This window comes from Suricata suricatta, chromosome 5, assembly GCF_006229205.1.
Source record: "Suricata suricatta isolate VVHF042 chromosome 5, meerkat_22Aug2017_6uvM2_HiC, whole genome shotgun sequence".
Classification (NCBI taxonomy): Eukaryota; Metazoa; Chordata; class Mammalia; order Carnivora; family Herpestidae; genus Suricata; species Suricata suricatta.
In genome coordinates this window covers 125,265,415-125,287,502 of record NC_043704.1, presented here as the reverse complement: position 1 = coordinate 125,287,502, position 22,088 = coordinate 125,265,415, and the positions used below count along the sequence as shown (strand labels likewise).

At 44.7% G+C, this 22,088-nt stretch overlaps 1 protein-coding gene and 1 long non-coding RNA gene across 3 annotated transcripts in view; one reads left to right on the top strand and one right to left on the bottom strand.

Annotated features, from left to right (window-relative positions):
- The window catches only part of EPHB1 (EPH receptor B1), a 414,308-nt gene that overhangs the window by 195,222 nt on the left and 196,998 nt on the right, over positions 1-22,088 (top strand). The gene's annotated exons all lie outside the window — the stretch shown is intronic.
- On the bottom strand, positions 3,352-13,785 carry LOC115292250. Its single transcript, XR_003908875.1, has 2 exons — positions 13,679-13,785; positions 3,352-3,533 (listed from the first exon to the last, which is right to left on the bottom strand). It is a non-coding gene; the product is annotated as an uncharacterized LOC115292250 (long non-coding RNA).

The window sequence follows — 22,088 nt, the reverse complement described above, 5'->3', positions numbered from 1 at the left end:
TGGTGTTTTTCCTTTCCTTAGAGCATGATGTGCTTTGGTGGGACTTGGTGATGGTCTACAGACAGGGTGAGTAGGTTTGTCCTGGGGCTCTCTTTCTGCCCACTTTTGGGTGATTTCATTCCCTCCTCGTTTCTGTACTAGTTGCAGAGTCCTCTGCTCTTGCCTGAAATGTCTCCCTTCATGTGTCTCTGCTCTGCTCAGGGGGCATATTCCTTTCATCTGCAGCATCTGGCTCTTTGTTTCTTCTGGTCTGATGAAGTATGAGTAGATTACATAGTGGTCCCTGCCGGTACCACTTCTGGGCATTTCTATCCTTCCCCCTTCCCGGGAGTGCTTCCCACTTTGGCCAGCAGCCGTCAGATATTTGATGCCACTTGCAGGCCTTGGGCCACTGTGTTTGATGTAGCTGTGTTCTGGAAAGGGAAGAGAGCATAAGGGGTGAAATGGAAACTCTCTTGATCTTTGGCATTGCCCAACTCCTCCCTGGTGGCAGCCCAGGGCCTCTGACACAGGGACAGAGGACATTGCTTATTGCCTTTTTCCTCTGGCAGATTCTGTTTTGGGTCATTGAGTCAGGAGAGTATGTCCTGACTTGAGTGGGTTCTCTCATCCATCCTGGTGTGTCCTCCTCTCCCCCCACCCTGACACTGGCTTATCTTTCAGTGTTGGTGTGAAGAAAGGTTGTCGTGAGCTTTTGCTGTTTGTCTGACATCATAATAATTGTACTGAAAGACTGGGAGTGTCTTGGGGGCTGCTCTCCCCATTTTGAGTCTGAAAGTCTTCTTCATGTAGCATGTTAAATCATCCATTTATCAGTCTGACCCCACCCCCACCTGACATTTGTCAGCTTTTGGAAAGAATTATAACTCACCATGACACCAATAGTGTCTAACACAGTGCCTTGTGCCTGGTGTTTAATAGGTAGTTTTTGAACTAAACTGGGATATGATTGCCAAGAAAGGGAACATACAGAGGGAGGAAGGAAAGGAGAGTGGACAGAGGGACCTTGAGGGACATGGCAGCAGCAGGAGGGGCATAGGCCAGAGAGGGAGGCACAGAAGTCGCAGGCGGAGAGGTCGGGGGAGTGGAGAAGTTCTGAGGAAGAGCGGTGCCTGAAGGGCACCAGAGGGAGGACCGGTCAGCAACGGCGGGCTTGACCAGTTGGTTGAGAATGGTGATGAGGGAGGAGATTGCATTCCTGGGCCATCACTGGTGACCTTTAGAGTCGGAAGATGGAGACAGTCCTTTCCTGAGTTGAAAGATTGAGTGGGTTGAGGAACAGGAAACAGTTCCATGCAGACTGAAAAAAAAAAAAGAGAGAAAAAAAGAGGGCTTGAGGGGAAATCAGCATGCCAGAAGGTTTTTGTTTTGGTTACTGATGTTGCTGTTGTTGGAATGGGGAAGATTTGATCAGCTTTATATCCTAAGGGAAGGAGGTTGTGACTAGAATGAACAATTTGTAGGCCGAGAAGCAATATTTGAAAAAGCCAGCCTTCTCTGATCTGCACAGAGTGAAGTCAGCCATGTGGAGAGAAGACGTGGTCTGCAAGCTCCTGAGGGCAAGGGCTGCCTCCCACTGGGTCTGGCCAGTGCCCAGCAAGGCAGGCAGGGCACCTGTCAGTGGGCATGGGTGGGCCACGGGCTGTGGTGGAATCATCTTACGGCAGCCAAGATGGGGAGGGTGCTCCCCCTTCTGCCTCCTTGCAAGGGGCAGGGCACAGCCAGACCTGGTGTAGCGAAAAGGAGAAGAATGAAAAAGGTTCGTGGGAGACCTCGGGCCCAGACTAGGGGCAGAATAAGCCTCTCAGCTGGATGCTGGGTGGCACCGCAAGAGAGCCTTGAAAGCCTCTCGCTTCAGGTGGCCTTTTGCCACAGGCTGACATTGATTGCCTTTCTTGAAGGCTTGAGAAAGGCTTTGGGGCAATGGCTCTGGGTTAGCCAGGAGAGGGATTTTTTTCTGGACCCACACCCTCTTTTTCTCACCTTTAGGGTATTGTGAAGTATTGCTCCCCATTGTCTCCAGAGATGTGAACTTCATTGTCCACCAACACACAGTATGGCTCTGTGGCGATGTGCTTGTCTGATACCCACACACCAGGCAGTACTTGTCCTCACTCTCCTCTGTGTTCCTGCCCAACCCCTCTCCGTGCATTCACCTCTTTGAGGGCTGACTTGAACCCAACCAGCCTGGCTCAGCGCTGTCAGCTGGGCAAGAAAGCTCGCTGTAAAGTAGCCAGTGCTGAACTTGGCTTATGAGAGACTTCTTGGGTTGAAAAGCAGGATCTTAATCTTACTTCATTAACTAATTAATCAATTAATAAATAAAACATCTTTGAGAACCTTCTGTGTGTCAGGTACTAATACCATAAAGGTGACGAGGCCATCATCCCTGCCCTTGAGAGTATATATCTAGTTCAAGGAGGGGACACTCACTTAAATAAAGGCTTTCAAACTAAGGGGGAAAATTCATGTGAGGTGTAGACAGTCCATTTAAATGAGAGGCAGAGGGATGGATTAAGTAATCCCTGGAGTCCTGTCCCAACCAAGTAGTTTCATTATAAAGCAGGACCTGCAAATTGGCTTTTCCTTTCAGTATTCTTCATTGCCCTTTCAAACAAATAATTAACGACGCAGAAATCATCCAGCATATTCTAGAACTCAATTCCTAGTACTACTCTCCAGAGTACTTGAACTGTGCCCTGGGGTTGGCATTGTTACAAGAAATTCTTGATGAGAATAATGCCTGATATTGTGCAATTGTGTGCAGTTGGCCTTCCTTGTGCAGTTCTGGGTATGCACATCAATTACATGCATTCGGTATAATTTGTCTTTTTAAAATCACACCTTCTATTTCACCCCAAGAAGATAAATGGATCCTGCCTCGGTCCCAATTCCATTGATTTTTTTGTGATCCTATGGTGAAGCTATTATCAACACTAATCTCAAACCCCGCTAGGAGCCAGAAAGTCCTTAGAATACAGAGCGCCAATTTCTGCGACTTCCAACTTCTTTTTCTTTTCACTGGCTTTTGTTCTGACTCCCCTCTCCTCATCTCATTTTCAAATATGATTTGATTATCATCCTGTGAGGTCTGTTCCACTGGCTCTGAGCAGAAACCTTTTTGACATACTCAGCCTGGAAGAGGTTGCCAGGGGTCTCTCTTGATAGACTGTGACCCTCCCCAGGACAGGGTGTCCCTCCAACTTTGAAGCCCCACTTGATGGCCTCCCTTTCCAGTGGGGTGAGCCCACACCCTTCACCTTGCCACTCTCAAAATGGCTTTTCTAGGGAGAGGTGGAAGAAAAGAAGAAACATGGGGATTAGAATTGAGAGACTACAAGGCACCAGGGAGGCTTTTGACAGTGAACTCAGTGTTTGAAGATGGGGAAGCAGTGATATTTCTAGGACTTGAAGCGATAAATGTCAGACAGTCATTTGCTTCCATTTTCCAGGGCTGTTCCACAGCCTCCGGGGTGTCACATACCCCACCTTCTGCTGGACATGTGACCAAAGTCAAGATCTTAAGAGTTCACCTGCCAATTAAAAAGCATATTGATTAATTTTCAGAAAGCAAAACATTCAATTCACTAAAATATTTCCAACAGTACAAAGGGCATACAGTAAAGAATAAATCTTTCCTCGCTGCTGACCCTGGGCCCATTGGCCTCCTGAGCACTGCTCTTACCCGCTCCTGTGGAGCCTTCCAGAGATAGTCTATAAATCAGGCATGCACTCAGTTCCTCCTGCTACTGCCATTGTCCACGCTGCTCCCTTTCCTCCCTCCTCCTTCTCTTCCTCTTCCTCCTCTTCTTTTTTTAATGTAATATTTTGTAGATGGTTCTATATCAGAACTCATAAGCCTGCCTCATTCTAAAGGGGTGGATGGTATCTTACCCTTTAGATATGCAATATGTGTGGATTTGCAATAACGTATTTTACTAATCCCTTATTAATAGGTATTTGGTTTGTTTCCAGTCTTTTTGCCATTCAAAAGAATACTCCGTGAAAGAATTGAAAACAGGGACTCAAACAGATATTGGTATGAAAATCTTTATAGCAGCATTATTCACAGTAGCCAAAGGGTGGGAACAACCCATATGTCCATCAGGAGATGAATAGAGAAACAAAGCATGGTACGGCTATACAATGAAATATTATTCACCCATAAAAATGAAATGTTGATAGATGCAATGTAGATGGACCTTAAAATAGATGCTAAGTGAAAGAAGACAGACACAGAAGGATGAATATATATGACTTCACCTATGTGAGGCACCTAGAATAGGCAGATATGTAGGGACAAAAAAGGAGAGAAGTTATGGGTGAAGCAGAAAAAGAGAATGGGGTGTTCTTGTTTAATGGGCACAGAGTTTTATGTTAGGGATGATGAAAATGCTTTGGGTGTTGTATATATATATATATACATGATGGTTATTGTGAAACTATTTAATGCTGCTAAATTATATGCTTGCAAGTAGCTAAATTGATAATTAGCATATAACATGTTTTGCCACAGTATAAAGAAATGATGATAGAAAGAGAGGAATGTGCTGCTAAAGCCTATAAAAGAAAAAACCAAACAAACAGAAAACAAAACAAAACAAAAAAACCCCAGGATGCTGCTGCAGTGAACATCTTTGTTCAATAGAGAGCTCTGTAGGAATGCAGGTGTATCTGCCTGATTCATTTCCAGAAATGGGGTTACAGAATGACAGAGTGTGTGCATTTAAAGTTTTGATATATGATGCCAAACTTTCTTTTAAAAGATTTCGCTAGGTAATGCTCCAGCTCATGAGATACAAAGTTGGTTTGATGCCAAACACAGTCTGATACCAAGTGTTTTGATCTTTGCTAAAACATGGTGCCCCTGGTAGACTTAATATTCATTGCTCTTTGGGCCTATGCTTTATGTGTGGGAGATTCCAGAGATCAGGAGTCTTTTTGGTCCCAGGTCAAGACAGAAACAGGTCAGGAGCAGCCTGGAGGCACAAGGGAGGGCTTGCTGGCTGGGCTGACTCAATTTACTCCTTCCTCAACCTTCCTCCTTCCTCTGCTTGCTGCCTCAACCTTACCGTTTGAGTCATGGGGCCATGGAATGGCATTTGGAAGAGAGCCTGAGGCGTCCAACAACCTAGCCCAGCAGGAGTTCCTGATCTGTTTCCTTCCCAGCCTTGAATGCCTCTGTCCACAGCTAGGGACTGCAGGCTTACTCCTTCCTGATACTTGTGGAGCCTGTGCTCCCATCAAGTGCACCTCCTGGTTTCCAACCCATACTCTCAGACCTTCCAAAGGACCAGCTGCTTCTTCTAGCAGCCCTTGGGCCAGTGACTTGCCAAGATAAAGCGAGAAGCATGAGAGTGGCGAGGGGATCCATGAAAAAAATGAATTCTCTGTGAACTCTAGTCATTCATGTTCTTATTATCCTGTGGCTTCTGCAGCAGCACAGAATTCTTTGGAAGGAATTCAGTTGAGAAGACAATGGCTGGCCCTTTCTGGGATGCTGCTCTGTCCTGGATCAGGGCAGGAAGCATGTAGTCAGCTGGCATGCCTTGGTCTTCTTCCCAGAGTACGCTGCGGAGCCAAGGCTCCTCGATTTATGTACATTTGTCCTGTCTGAAGAGCACCTTCTCTTGGCTTCAATCCAGAATTCTGAACCCCCATGATCAATCTGAGTGAATTTTAGCTCACTCAATGGCACGTGGGTCATTTCTTCCAGCTTTCTGTCACTTCCTGATTTGATATACATTTTCTTAAATATTTTTCCTTCATGTTATGGATTAAAATGTTGATTAGGTCAGGACCGAGGGCATTGTCAGGTGGTGACATCCCATTCCTCAATGCTGACAGGATACAGTTACTTAACAGAATTATTACTAATGAGATGGTTGAGGTCTTGGCCAACTATCGTGTCCATGGTGAGATCACAAGGGACTCAGACTCTGCTGAAATCGGGATGCCCAGGACTGTGGGGAGAGCCCGTGGACAAAAGGGGAAGGTCAAAACTTAGTGCCTGAGTTCTGGCTGCCATGGAAGAAGAAGACTGTGCGGTGAACGTCAGGGGAGAGGGTGGAGGGCTCAGGACAAAGCCCTGGCTCAGTGGGCGGAACTGAAAGAGAAGTTCTGATACTTGCCTTCGGACCGGTAGGTACAATTTGAGAACACAGATAATGAACATACACATAGTGCTTGCCATGTGCCAGACATGGTTCTATGTACACTTAGGTATATGAACTCATTTAATCCTCACACATCTGTGAGGCAACAGTATTTTAGAGTATCTTATCCCCATTTTACAGATAAGGCTACTGAGGCACAGAGAATGGTTAAGGAACTTGTACCTGAGTCATACCTCTGTGGTTTTTTTTTATACTTTTCTTTTTTGTTTTACATTTGTTTTTGAGAGGCAGAGTGAGACAGAGTGTGAGTGGAGGAGGGGCAGAGAGAGAAGGAGACACAGAATCCGAAGCAGGCTTCAGGCTCTAAGCAAACATTCAGCACGGAGCTTGATGCGGGGCTCAAACCCATGAACTGTGAGATCATGATCTGAGCCAAAGTTGGATGCTTAACAACTGAGCCACTGAGGTGCTCCATCTCTGGGGTTTAAACCTAAGCAGGCCAGCCTCAGAGCATGTGCTCCTAACTTCTACACTTCTGTGACCTTGGCAGGTGCAGCCTCCATCATCTTATTGAGTGGATTTCAGTGAGTGCACTGGCATGTTCAGCTTCCAGAAAGAGGACTTGGAAAATCACAGATCTCAGGGTAGTCTCTCTAGGGCCTGCAGTGTCTGTGGAATCTTCTCTCAGCAGAGTGGGACAGTGAAAGTGACCGCTAGGCATTGTTAGATAATCTCCCTCCAGAGGTGTCCCTGCTCTGTTGTGAACGCATGGCAGCATTTCTTAACTAGTGGGAACAGCACGAGGCCAGCAGGAGGTCTACTTTGCCATTACCTGACACCTTGGTCTTTGGTCGTTTTAGCTGTGGAAAGATGAAGCTGATCTAGAAGACAACTTTAGTGTAGTTAATGTCTTAAGCAACAGTTTAGTGTGTCTTGAGAGAGGGAATATAAGTCAGGTATCTGGGTGTCTGTGAGATAACTGCATTCAGTGCTGGCAGACCCTTTACTGGATGGGTCTTTACTGAGGGACTTGCCTATCCTTCACACTCTGCTGCAGAGTCCCAGGGCCCTGGGTTGCCTGGGGAGAGGGGAGTAGTACAAACCCACATCCTTCATTAGATCCAGGAGCAGCAGATGTGAGAGCAGGGGTTCTCAGCCCCGGAGGAACGAGAGCCTTCAGGGAAGACCAGGGGAAGACCAGAAGTCCACCGATGCTGTGGCCCATCTACAGAGTCTGATTCACTCCTCACACTTTGGGTTGGGGGGCAGAGATCAGGACCACTTGGACAACTGTTTCCAAGTGTGATTCTGAGAATCATCAGAGTTTGAAAATAGTGGTCCGGGGTGTGCCTCGGAGTCATTTCTTAGAGCTTCAACTTTTATGGGCAGCTAAGGTAGTACAATGGGCAGACTCTCCTGTATCTTGGTGTTAGGGTGCAGAGGTAGCAGAGGAGAGAGCAGCTAAGGCTGGCCTTGGGAAGCTCACTGGGGATGGGCAGGTTTAAGGATGGGCCGCCACCGAGGCTGCAGATGCCTGCCCGGGGCACCAGAGCCCCGGCAAGGGCCAGAGGGTTTGCAGACGGCCAGAGAAACTTCTCAGTGCACACCTTCGCAAGATTTTCCTAACATCCTGATATTGGAAAATCTAGGTCCGTTGGACCTAGAGTAGTTCAGTTTTTAGCCAGCTCATCTCCCAGTTTGACTTCTTTTAACCTCATTTTAATTATTTTTTTCCTTAAGATTTATACAATTTCAGTACTAACTAGAACATCATTGAAATCTGTTATTTTAAACAAAGACCTTTCTGATTATTAAGAACGTTTTTTGTGAAGTGAATTCAAGCCCATTATTTGTTTTTTCAATTAAGTAATACGCAAAAGTACCCAAAAAAGGAAAATGAAAAAGAAAAAAAAAGAAAAAATTACTTCCCCATTCCACCACAGAGAAGAAATTAACATTTGGTGAACATCATCACCACACTCTTTCTCTGATAGAATGATAGCTAATTAGGTAAATTGAACCACTTTTACAAAAATAGAATGTTACTGTATACATTTTTAAATTAAAAGCAATATGTTTAATTTGATTTGAATTTAATAGACAAAAAATTCAGATGGAACTTCAAAAAGTGCTGAAGTTGAGAAATATTTCTCTTCATTACAAATTTTCAGTTCTGAAAGAATTTCTGTCAAGTTATTTATTTATTGTGAGGCAGGGGGAGATGCGATTTTTTTTTTCCCTCAGTTCTAAAATTTCAGTGTCTGCTGGTGTCCTGCCGTTCCCCGCGTCCCAAACCCTGGATGTCTTATGGCTCTGGTTTTGCATGGAGGAGGGGTGAAGCCCTTGTGTTCTGTCCCCTGCCCTGGGGGCTTTGCCTTGCGCTCCTGCTACCTTCAGTGCCATCCCCTGTCTTTCACTGGGGTTCTGTATTCCAGCCTAATGAGTCCCAGGCCTTAAAGTGCATATGAATCGCTTGAGGGTTTGGTTAGATTGCAGAAGCTGGTGCAGTAGGTCTGAGGTGGGGTCTGATAGTCTTTATTTCTTTTCTTTTTTTTATATAGTTTATTGTCAAATTGGTTTCCATATAACACCCAGTGCTCTTCCCCACAAGTGCCCTCCTCCATGACCATGACCCCCTTCCTCTCTCCCCCTCTCCCCCTTCAGCCTTTGGTTAGTTTTCAGTATTCAAGAGTCTCTCATGATTTGCGTCCCTCTCTCTCCCCAACTCTTTTTCTCCCTTCCTCTCCCTATGGTCTTCTGTTAGGTTTCTCCTATTAGACTTATGAGTGAAAACATGGTATCTGTCCTTCTCCGTCTGACTTCTTTCGCTTAGCATGACACCCTTGAGGTCCATTCACTGAGAGTCTTTATTTCTAATAAGCTCCCTTGTGATGCCAATGTTGCTGCTTTAAGAACCACACTTTGGTAGGCAGGTTCTAAAATTTTTTTTATTTCAGTGTTAACCAGATTCCATCCTCTCCCACCAGCTCCACCCACCTGGCTCTCAGAGCTCATTGGTGCCATGTTCCCTGAACTGTGGTGTTCTTGACAATGCCTGGATCTTCTTGCCTGTCTGTGTGCATGGGGTAGGGAGCAACCTGCCTGGATTTAAAACACATCATGACCGAAAAGTTGGTTTTTTTTTTTTGCTTAGAGTTGTGGGCATTGCTTCAGTGTCTTCTGGCATTGAACATTGCCATGGTCAGTTTGGGGAAAATCCAGAGTGTTATTTTTTGAATTTATTTTGTTTTTTAGGTGATTTGCGTTTCTCCACCTGGATGTCCAGAGGAGTCCTTCTTTACCCTTAAAGTTTAATGATTTGCCAGGATATGTCTTGATTTGATCTTAGGACACATTCTGGCTTTTTCAAAGGGTACTTTCAGGCTTTTAATTTAGGAAACCTTTCTCCCACTGGGCTGTGAGTGGCTGTTGCTCTCCCTTTGGTGTTTCTTCTGCAGAAGAACAAATATGCATGTGTGGGTGGATACACAGGGGTGCATGTTTTTGTCACTGGTGCTGTGGGCTGTGACCCTCCTCCACACTCTCTTCTGGAAGTTCCCCTGGGTTGGGGTCTCTCTGCCCAGGAGCCCTGGAAATGGGGGCAGAGATAGAAGAACACCTGCTGGGCTATACCACAGGCTCCCACAATTTCCTTTGCACCTGGCAGCTCTTGTATACTGGCGGGGGGGGGGGGGGGCCTTTCTGGATGCTGTCTTGGCCTTTAATGAAGTCTGGATCTTGCCCAATGTCTGATGTTTGTCAGCTTTCAATACTCTTCCAAATTCTCCTGCATTTTTCTATTATGTGGTTGATAGTGCTGGCTGTTTCTTGATTTTAATAAAGGTTGATATTTCTTCTCTTCCTACAAGAAAAATCCCTTTTCTTTTTTTGCATTTAGCTGGAGATCTTTGGGAGGAGGTAGAAGGCCTCAGACACAACTTTGCTTTCCTCTACCTTTCTTTCTTGGCCAAGTCCAGGATGTGGTTTAATTTGATCCACAGTTAATTGGCCTATTTTCCCCTCTTTTCCCAGATCAACTTGGCTAATGGGGAGGGGGGCACATAACCAATAAGTGCCTGGCACTCTGTGCCCATTGCCCTGGTTCCTGTAGCTGTAGCAACTCAGTTCTGAGGCTCCCATAAACCAGCTCCGTTAGAGGAGAATCTCTTTCAGCCCAGACTTCTCAGCTTGTCTCTCTGGGAAGGCTATTTCATTGGCAAATGATGAGTGAGAAGAGTCTGAAACTACCAAACCCCCCAGCTCCATGGGTGGGAGCCACAGACACCCATCATTTCATGTACTATTATTTTGCATATCTGTGCTTTATTGGAAAACAGGGAATGTTGGCTGGAAGTACTTCAAGGTAGGCCAAACCTCCCTTCTTCAGTTAATTTCAAGCCATGACATCATAATAGATGTGGCACCCGACCACTTCAGAGTGAAGGCCTTTCAGTTTCCAGAATCGCTCCCACTGTAACCCATTCGGTAGGATTGTGCCCAACAGGGGCGGGGTGTCCTCTGCACTTGTGAGAGAGGAAAGTTGAGAATACAGAAGTGGGCATCACGGACCCACCTTGCTTGTACCAAAAGCCATGAAACAGGTAACGGTAACCCCATCATCTCAGGACTTTAGTAACAGATACCAGGGGATTGAGGAAAGTGCGGACTGTGGTCTCTCCCTGTGGTGCCTACCCAGCGATGCTCGTCTTCTCACAGGATAGTGGTGAAGTGGGTGCCTGCCTGTCAGGGAGGATGAGGTGAGCAGACTGCAAGCACTGGGACACAGCAGCCTGACTCGTGTATCACATCAGCGTGCCGCAGAGCCCAGGTGTCAGAGGACACATCTGGGACAGCTGGCTGCTGCTGTAGACAGATGCTCTTAGTGTGGCAGCAGGGAGGGAATGGGAGGAAATGTCAGCCACTGGGCTGACACTCCTGGGGCTAAACTGCATAAGGAAAGAAGAGTAATCTTGTTCAGACCTCTGCCTCCAGCCAAGATTGCACTGCTGCTCCCCCTGCTCCCAGGCCATGGGTTGGAAATGACCTCATTCTCTAAGGTGCTTGCCATCTATCCAAACGCCTCCCCCAGACAGTGTCCCCAGCCTCCCTTGGTAACCAGAGGCTAAAGTTACAACTGCAGCCGTTTCCTCTTGGCTCCGGCTTTAGCACATTGTAAACACTAGATTGTAAAACTGACTCAATTACACACCTCGCAAAAGAGCTTATTTCTGCTTAAATTCAGCTACTTATACAAAGTCTGATAGAGTAAAGTCACTGTGGAAGTTGAAGATGGGATTCCATGTTGTAGTGGATGTATGTTGGGGATGTGTGGGTGGGTGGGGGCACTACCTGGAGTGTGAACACTTCCCTTGGAGGTGAGGAGGGTTGTCTTCCTGGAGAGTGTGAGGAAATCCAAAGGGCCAGGTGTTCCTCCTTCCCACCTCCGGGGAGCTAGAGCGTAGGTACCCGGCCGGTAGCCCAGCTACTTGGATGCTCCTGACTAAGGCTATGACTTTTGAGGCAGTGGCTGGAAGATTTGGGAGAACTGGGACATTTGCCACAGCATTAAGTTCTAGCAAATGCATCTACATCGTTAGGAAGGTGAGCAGGGCAGGGGGGCTATTGGGATGTGTAGCCCGGCCTAGACCCTCCCTGAGGTGTGGCTGGGGCTCTGGGGCCCAGCCTGCCTAGTCTGCTGCTCAGCGTGTCTGACGATTCTGAGCACTGTTCCGTATTCTTCCAAAAGGCTGCCTTCCTTTTCTGTCTCTTAAATTGAATCACAGTCAATTTCTGTTACTATAACCAGGAATCCTCACTGATAGGAGAGTGATGCTGAGTTTGAGTCAGCCTTCCTAGGGGAAGGCTGCTTTTAGTAGAAAGACCATACCTATTGAGTGGATCAAGAAATGCCCATTCCTAATTGAATAAATAATCAAGTATATGCTGGTGGCAGGGCTAAACACTAGGAATCATGTGCCCTCATGGAGCTTAGGCTAGTGGAGGAAACCTGCTTGTCTAGCTTCCAGATCACCATTCCACATGGGTCCCATCTGGAAGACTACGTGCCTGGCAGGAATATGTGCCATGGGCCATGCATCCATGCTGCAGGTGCCCAGCAGGCCTTTGTGGACAGTCAGGAAGGGTTCTGGCATTCAATAGTGGCAACTCCTCTAGAGACTGGCTTTCATGAGGGCACAAAATCATCCACTCCTTTATGGGTTATTATAGCTATTTCGTCTAGTTTTTACTTTCTCATTTTACTTTCCTTTCTTCTTAATTAATAGACCTCAAGAGGGAGAGAATTGCTGGTCATGGCCAATCATAGATTTTATCTTCTACCTTTAGGAATAAAGGGACACTGGGCTGCCAGGTGTGTATGTGTTGGGGTGTTAGGAACCCCCACATCAGCAACCCAGACTCCTACACAGTATACAGGCTCTAATCCTGAGTCCTCCTTTGCAAGGCAGTCCCATTTGGGCTTGGAGCCTGACTGCACCCTCTTGTGTAGCCTGGGCCATACTTTCCACCTTCCAATTTCTGTGCTTTCCTTGCTTATTTCTCCATCCCTGAAGGTACTGGGCCTCTCAGGGTCCATCATCCAGAGCCTCAGACTCCCAGGCATTGGCCCAGTGGCCTTTGACATGCCCCAGAGAGCAGGCAGGGGTCATCCTCCCATGAAGAGGTAGCAAATATAGCAAACAAGCTAAAGTGCTGATCTAGAGGTTCTTAACCTGGCTAAACCTGAAAACAGTCTGGGGAGCTTTTAAACAAATACTGGTGCCAGCTCTCTTCCCTCCCCTGTCATTCTGACTAAAGTGACCCTTGTGGGGTGTGGGCAGGGTATTTTTTTAATCTTTCCAGGTGGTAACCATGGGATTTCAGGGTTGAGAAGCACTGTTTGGGGTCTTTTTTTTTCTGAGATGACCCTTCAAGGAGGCACCAAGAAAAGGTTAGGAAAAGGAAGGGTCAGGTCAGGGTTAGAACTTGAAGACAATGTGATGGACATGGCTGATGGGGCTGAGGAGAGAACCTAGGAATGTGGACTGGACTGTCAGGCTCTGCCCACATATAGCCACCATCTCACTACATCTCTACAGCCAGAGGCATGTAATTGTTTCTTATTTTTTTGTTTTTAATGGATCTGCCCTTTAGCCATGACCCTGGAGAAAAGAGGAGGGGAGCAGACCCTTTTAGTCTCAATCCCATGACTCTATAGCCTACTCTTTTTCTGGTAGGGTGGGGGGAAAGTGTTTAAAGCAACAGTAACAAGAATTTGAGCTTCAGACAAGGCCTAGGAAGGAAGATGGAGAGAGAGTGCCTGGAACGGAGGCTACTTTAGGTGGGTAGTCCAGGGAGTCCTCTCTGAGCTGAGGGAAGGAAAATTAGAAGCCATTCCAGGCTTCCCAAGTATCACGAATGGATGCTTGGGAAGAGCATTCCAGGCAAAGGACCCAGCAAGGACAAAGGCCCTGAGGTGAGAAGATCTTGGCAAGATTGAGATTAGATCTGAGGAGTAGGTGTGGGTCAGGTGGTGTGGGACTTGTAAGTGGTTCTCAACTTACTTTTTTGACAAGTAGAGATGACCCTGCTTCTCTTCATCATCATTGTGCCTCATCCTAAATAGGTGAAGATGGAGATTTGGAAATTGAAGAGCCTTCACTCTGCAGTGGTTGGGTGCCCTGTCTATTATGATGTCATGGCTTGAAACTATACTGAAGAAGGGAGGTTTGCCCTAATCTGAAGTACTTTCACCCAACATTTCCTGTTCTCCAGTAAAGCACAGATGTGCAAATAATTGTGCATGAAATGATGGGTGCCCGTGGCTTTCACCCAAAGCTTTGTCAGTGGATTTGGTAATTTCACACTTTTTTCTCATTTACTGTTTGCCCATAAAAGAGCCTTTGGAGAGGCACAGCTTAGGCTGAAAGTGTATTCCCTTTCTGAGTGTGAAGGAAGCCACTGGAGAGTTTGGAGGAGGTGAATGGTGATCTGCCTTAAGTGAAATAATAATATCACTCTGGCCAGTGTGTGTGGAGAGCTGGTGGCAGTGGAAGTCAGAAGGCAAGCTAGGGGCGCCTGGGTGGCTCAGTTGGCTGAGCATGTGACTTCATCTCAGTCATGGTCTCATGGTTCATGGATTGGAACCCCAAGGTGGGCTTTGTACTGACAGCACGGAGCCTGTCTCAGTTCTTCTGTGTGTCTCTCTCTTTCTCTCTCTGCCCCTCCTCCCCATTCTCAAAAATAAATAAACATAAAAAAATAAGAAGGGAAGGCAAGGGGACTGAGGCTGAGAGGAGCAGTGTCCCTCCTGTGGCCACCCAGCACATGAGTGACAGACAGAATTGAGCCCTGCCAGAGCCTGGCAAATCAGGTGGGGGCATTCCATTCCTGACGTGGCCCAGATCCAGCATCCTGTAGGGCAGAGTCCTCCCTCTAAAGGCTCAGGCTCCTCCCACTTGCCAGGAAATCAGTAGTTTTATCCTTCCCACCAATCCGCCTTCTTTCAAGATCAGAATAGGGATTTCACTCGACATTCGTGGCTTCCATCCATTCCATTTGATGCCTTTCCTTTAAAAATATCTCTTAGGCTTATTTCTTAGGACCCTGGCCAGGAGTATTTTCTTCCTTCAGAGATTCCCAGGCAGTTCTCCCCTCAGGCCTGGGCTTTCACCAGCGAATGACTCCCTTCCCTTCTCTAAGCAGCGGATGAAGGCCTCGAGCTTGAGGGGGAGGAGGAGGCAGAATTGGCAGACTTTTTCCTCAGGCAGGCTGGGAAAGATTGTTTAAATTTAGGCCTTACCCTCCCAGAATGAAAATAAGTTATTTTTATGTGAGTAAGTGTTAGTTATTGAATTAAATATAAGTACAGGGCACTTCTCCTAATTTATAGTTCCAGTCCAGGAGCTGAGGCAGTCTGCGTCATCCGGGCACCCTCCTCCACGGGCTGGTCTTGGCTTCTCCCACCCTCTGTGCTCATCTGTCTTGGTTGTCTCTCCCAACTTTGTCAAATATAATGCGAAAGAAAGGGAAATTAAAGGAAAACAAAAGAGAGATTTTCCAAGAGGGGAAATCAGATTTATCCTGAGGTAATTAAATGTGTAGGAAACTGAGAACAAAGGATTGCAAATAGCGTTGTGTGTGTGAGTGAGAGAGAAAATAAATCATTATTTCCCAGGCAGCCAGAGCCCTCTGATGAATCTTAAATTCAGGTGCCTTTGAGGTGGAATTGGCAGGGGGAGCCAAACGTGGGCTTTTTATGGCTGCAGCTGACTGCTCAGGTGTCCAGGGCAGCTGCACACACCACACACCATTGTCAGCTTCCCGTGGCTCTCCACTATGCCTTGACTGGTCTGGGAGGGTGGGGGAGGTCACTGAGGGAGCCCCTCCCTGTCACGGCTGGGAGAGAACCATCATGCGCAGGGCCCCTGGCCCTGGACTCTTCTTTTGCCTTTCTCATCCACTAGGGGCCGAATATGTTGGGGTCAAGGACCGTATCCTTTATTGTGCATTCCTAAGAGTCTGTCTCAGGGTCTGGCCTACTGTGGTCACTCAGTATGTGTTTGTTGACAGAGTAAGTGAATGAATGAATGAATAAATGGGTCTAGGAGGGACCCTCGTTCATTCAGACAGGTCAAGGTCATCTCACTGCCATATTTGACAGATATATCGCCTGTGCCTAGGCTGTGAGCTGGGGTGTCATGGGAGCTCCGAGAAGGACAAGGTGGGGAGGAGGAGTAGGAAGGTAGAAAGTGCTGCTTAAACTGGGCCTTGATAGATGTTCAGTTTTTGTGAGGGCCGCAGCAAGCAAGCAGCAGTCACCCGCATCCTCCCCACATTCTGCCCACCTTAGACGGGTGAAGGCATAGGTCCTTGGAGAGATACTGCTCCTGAGAGGCCAGCTAGGCTTTCAAAAGCTGTGATGGTAATGCTGAGCAAGGACCGACTTCCTCGGGAAGCTTTCTCGAGACATTCCTGTCTTGCAGCTTCTGGACTTTTGCTGATACTGTTAGTTCCTTCTGTAATAGCCTTCCTCCCCTTCTTCAATGACCAGCTCACATGTCACCTTCCCCCCACTTTGCAGATTTTTGAAACCTCTGTTTATGCCGTGTCCACCCTGTCTCATGACTTGCTGCTAATCTACCTTTGCCTATGACCGAGCCATCCATGAGCTGCACAGGACGTGGCCAGCATCTCACTCAGGCTAGCCTGGTGGCTGATGAATGAATGCAGGGCTTAGTGTCTTTATAGACCAATGTCCTAATGCTTTTTGAGTGACACTATGTGATAGGGATTTTACATGGGCTTTGTGTGATGATCTCAGTTTCTTCTCCATTACTGGATAGGAGTGGGTCTTGCCGGCTGATGGGGACTGAAGGATACAAATTCAGGGCTGACGCTGTGCCTTGGAAAGGTTGAGGCAGAGGGAATCAGAGGGTAAGCGGCAGCCTGGGGTAAGTCAGCCAGAGAACCTATGCGTTTAGAGTGATCTTGCCTTTGTACCGAGGCTTAGCCATCACAGGCTGCCCAGCCAAGCTCTGCCTGCAGAGCTTTGAAATACCTGGAGGACTCCATATTGCAGCCCCAGCAGAGGTGGGGGCTGTCCACCAGCAGCAGGCTTGGGTACTTGTGGATTTCTCCCCATCTCTTTCCAGAAGCCTGAAATTCCACCATGAGACATTGCTGTTATTTTATTGTGACAAAATACACATAAGCTAAAACTTCATTTGCCTCACCATTTTTTTTTAATTTATTTTGAGAGAGGAGAAAGAGAGCAAGAGAGCAGGGGACAGGCAGAAGGCAGGAAAGAGAAAGAATCCCAAGCGGGCTCCATACTCAACCTGAATCCCGATGCAAGGCTTGTTCTCAAGACCATGAGATCATGACCTGAGCCCAAATCAAGAGTTGGATGCTTAACCAACTGAGCCCCCCAAGTGCCCTTCTTGCTTAACCACTCTTAAGTGGACAGTTCAGTGGTACTAAGTGCATCCTCACTGCTCTGCCTCCATCACCACCTTCCACCTCCAGAACTCTTTTCATCTTGCAAAACTGAAACTCTGTCCACATGAGACACTGACTCCTCCTGACCCCTCACCCTGGCCCTTGGCAACCATTATTCTATTTTTGTCTCTCCATTTCCCCCACCCTCCAGCCTCTGATTACTACCATTCAACTCTCTGCCACTGTGACTTTGTGTATGTGTGTATATGGATGTGTGTTTATATATACACACATATATATTTACTCTATGTGTAAGTGAAATACTGTCTTTCTACACCTGGTTTATTTCACCAAGCATAATGTTCTCCAGGTTCATTCATCCATGTTATCACCAGTGGCTGGATTTCCAGCCTTTTTAAAGACTGTATGGTATTCCATTATATTATGTTATATCACAGTATGTACAATGGAATATATGTATTCCATTATAATAAATATATATCTCATATGTCCTGTAGTTTATTTAATCATGAAACATTCTTTTCACTGGATTCTAAAGGTTCTTTAGTCTTTAGTGTGATCCATGTTAGAACAAATATCACTTTGGGGCACCTAGGTGGTTCAGTCAGTTGAGCATCTGACTTTGACTCACATCATGATCTCAGGGTTCATGAGTTCGAGTCCTGCATTGGGCTCTGGCTGACAGCTCAGAGCCTGGAGCCTGCCTCAGATTCTGTGTCTTCCTCTCTCTCTCCGCCACTCCCCTACTCATTCTCTCTCTGTCTCTCTGTCTGTCTCAAAAAATAAACATTAAAAAAGATTAAAAAAAAAAAAGAACAAATACCACTTTTGACTAAAAGACCTTCAGGCTTATCCATGATATCAGCTTTATTATTTTTTGTGATACTCAGTCCCACAGAGACAAGAAGCCTAGATGAATTAGAGCAAATGAGTGGGGGGGGGGGGCTTAGGTCTGAATATTAATGTCTGCCCCCAAATTCATACATTGAAACCCTGACCTCTAAGGTGATGGTGTTAGCAGGTAAGTCCTTGGGAGGTGATTAGTCATGAATGTGGAACCTTCATGAATGGGATTAGTGTCCTTATAAAACAGGCCCTGGAAACTCTCTCCTCCCTTCAGCCATGTGAGTACACAGTAAAAAGGCTACAGGCCCAAAGAAGGCCTCACCTGATCATGCCCCGACCCTGATCTCAGACTGCCAGCCTCCAGAACTGTGAGAGACAAATTTCTGTTGTTCATGAACCACCCAGTCTGTGGTGTTGTGTTATAACAGGTCATGTGGGCTAACACAGCTTGGTGAGAAAAGTTGGGGCTGCCTTCAGGAGGGTGGCTGGGCCTTTACAACTGCCCCCCTGCAGTCCTCTGGGGCAAGGGAAGGCAGAGAGGGTATGTGAAAAGTAGATACCAGCTTTTTAACGGAATTGCATTGCAGTTATTCCCCTTCTGGACGAAGACTTATCTGTAGATGATTCTTCCAGAAGAATGACCATTGTAGAAAACAAAGACTATATGGGAAATATAAAGAAAAACTGACAGTAACCCAGAATGCCACTGCCACGTGATCTTTTCTGACAGCCCTTTGGTGTGTTTCATTCTGGCATTGTGTGTGTATGGGATCATGTTGTAAGCAATTTTATATCCTCCATCCATTGAACATTACACTGTGATCATTTTCCCTGTCATTAAATTTATTTGAAAACATCATTTTTAATGGCTGCATAATATTCATCCTTGTGGCTGATCCATAATTTATTTAACCATTTCTCCCTTTTTGAGCACTGATGTTCATTCTAATTTGTGGATATTACAGATATCCAGATATAGATATTAAGAACAGATTCCTAGGTGCGGAAGAAAGGGGATGGGTATCTGGTAATAGATTTGGATGCTTATTCCCAAGCAGCTTTCCAGCATGGTCTCCAGGTGAAGGCTTTGCCACAAGAGAAAGGAATGTCCTTGTTCTAGTAACTTCTGCATTGAGCATTTCTCTGTCTCCTTCTCTGTCTCTTTCTTTCCCTCTCTTTCTTTTTCTTTCTGTCTGTCTGTCTGCCTTTCTTGAGAACACATGTGTACACAAGGTGGGGAGAGGGGAAGGGGGTGGAGGGAGAGAGAGAATCTTAAGCAGCCTCCACACTTAGGTATCTCATGACCCTAGGATCACAACCTGAGCCAAACTCAAGACTCGGCCACTCTACTGACTGAGCCCCCCAGGCATCCTAAGTATTACTGTTTCTTGAATCACTGCTAAGGTGATAGAATAATCACTGTTCATTGGCCTCTTAGTCATTTATTCCCTTCATTGTCTGCCCAATTTTCTGAGAGAGTGTCATCATTTTACTCACTATTTTTAAGTGTTCCTTATACAACAAGATTAGTAATATTTTCCCCAATGTGTTACAAATATTTTTCCCAGTAGGTTATTTGCCATTAAATCTTTTATAACAGCTTTATCGGGATATAACTCATATAACATACAGTTCATCTCATTAAAGTGTACAATTCAGTGATTTTTAGAATATTCATAGAGGTGTGCAGCCATCACCACTATCAAGTTTAGAACATTTTCATCATCCTGGAAAAAAACCGCATACCCACCAGCAGTCCCTCCCCATTTCACCTCAACTCTCCCCTCCCCCAGCCTTGGCAACCACTAATGTACTTTCTGTCTCTATGGATTTGCTTATTCTGGACATTTCATATAAATGGAATCATACAGTATATGGTCTTTTGTAACTGGCTTCTTTCATTTAGCAGAATGTTTTCAAGGGTGTAGCAGGTCTTAGCATCTCCATCCGCTGTTCAATTTTGCTTATGATTTTTAATAGTAGAAGTTTAAATTTTTATGTACTAAATATTTTCAGCTTGCCTTTCATGATCTGCCACGTCTCTCTTTAGGGCTTTTATGCTTAGAATGTCCTTCAGTTAAATTTACAACTATATTTTCTGCTAGTTTTTTTTAATGCTTCATTAAAACATTAGAATGTTCTTAACAGATTAAATCTCAAAGTAATATATGGATATAGTCCTGTTTTAAGTGGCTTTCAGTTTTATGTCAACTCTTCAATCCACCTGGCATGTATTTTAGTAAATAGTAATAGGGTAAGAGTCTAATTTAGTTTTTTTCCCAATAGCCAATTGTCCCAGTGCATTTCTACCCCATTTACTTGGACTGCTTCCTTTGTAATTTATTAAGTTCCTAAATGTACTTGAGTCTATTTCAAGATTCTTCTGTTGCGGTGCTCTGTTTATCAATGATTGCTGCGTATTCTGACAGCTGTAAAAGCAGGGGACAGTTTGGTTCTTAGACAAGTTACCTCCCTTTTGTCGTCTTTCTACACTTTCTTAATTCCTTTACCCTCCTCATCTCACCAGAAGATCTTAGCTTTCTTTTCCTCCAAAATCCTTTCCCTTCTTTTTTTTTTAAATTTATTTAAATTTATAGAGAAAGAGAGAATCCCACTGTCAGTGCCGAGCCTCATGTGGGGCTCGAACTCCCAAAACTGCAAGATCATGACCTGAGCCCAAACCAAGAGTCAGCTGCTTAACTGACTGAGCCACGCAGGCGCTCCTCATCGCTTCTTTTTATCAGGTGCTTCTCCCCTTCTCCACCAAATGCCGCTCATAATTTCACTAATTATCTTGTAAAGTTGCATATTATTTTGGGAATTAATTACAGTCAGTCTTCCATCCAGGAACACACTCCCATTTTGTGAAATCTTATTTTGTATATTTTAGTAATGTTTTTAATTTTCTTCATTTTGGTGCCACAATTTAGGGCTATTTTTATGTCTTTGATTGCTTTTGATATTTTTTATTGCTGTGATCAGATTTTTAGAAATAGCTATTTCTAGTATTAAAGAAGGTTGTTTGTTTTTCTTTTCTTTTCTTTTCTTTTTTTTACGTTTGTAATTGTCTACATTCCTGAACCCTCTTTCTAATTATAAGATATTTTCCAGTTGTTTCCTTTGAAATTTCTGTGTCTGATCATACTGTCTGAAACAATGACTATTTCTTCCTAATAGTTATATCTCTAATTCTTGTTTCATTTCTTATTGCCTTGGTCTGATCTTCCAGAAAAGTATAAAGCATTAATGAAAGGGAACAAGCTCATTTTCTCTCTAATTTTAACAGAACTGACTTTAGTTGTTTCATTATTAAGAATAGTATATGTTCAAAGTAGAAAACTAGGAAGAAAAAATGTTTATTTACTTGAAAGAATAGTAAATAAGAATACATTCAGTATGTTTTGAGATAAGCATACGGTTTTCCTTATTGCTCAGTTGACACAAGGTTATTTGGTTAATGTTATAATAAAAATTATAAAAACTATATTTTCAGTTTTGGGAATAAATCTTAATTGCCTATGGTGAATGATATATTCGGTATATGGATGGTGCTTTTATCTAGATGCTCACATCAGGTCACATGTATCTGTATGTACATTTTTATTTTATTTTATTTTATTTTAGTTATATTGGTACATTTTGTTATAAGGTTTTACTAACTTTAAAAAGCAGACTGTAGTAATATGTATTTTAATATCTAATATTAACTAATATATAATAATGATAATTTATAATAATATATGATGTTAAAGCGTGGAGCTACCTGTTTTTGTTTTTTTTTTAATATTTTATTGTCAAATTGTTTTCCATACAACACCCAGTGCTCTTCCCCTCAAGTGCCCTCCACCATCACCTGTTTTTTAAATGTTTAAGAGAACCCCCTATAAAAGTATTTAGTCTTGGAATCTTTTCCAGATATAAACTTTGGTAGTTTTCTTATTCTACCCTCATAACTGATTTCTTAAGGTTTTTGTTTTATCCTATGTCATACTCTGATACATTTTCCAGATATGCCATGCAATTTGTTGAGATTTTTCAATTCATTAGCAGGTGCTGTACAGAGAGATTTTTTTTGGACTAGAAGGAAACATTGTTTGTGGTTGTATCCCCTTTCCTATTACATATGATATTTATTTTTTTCTCCTCATTATTTGCAATAATAATATA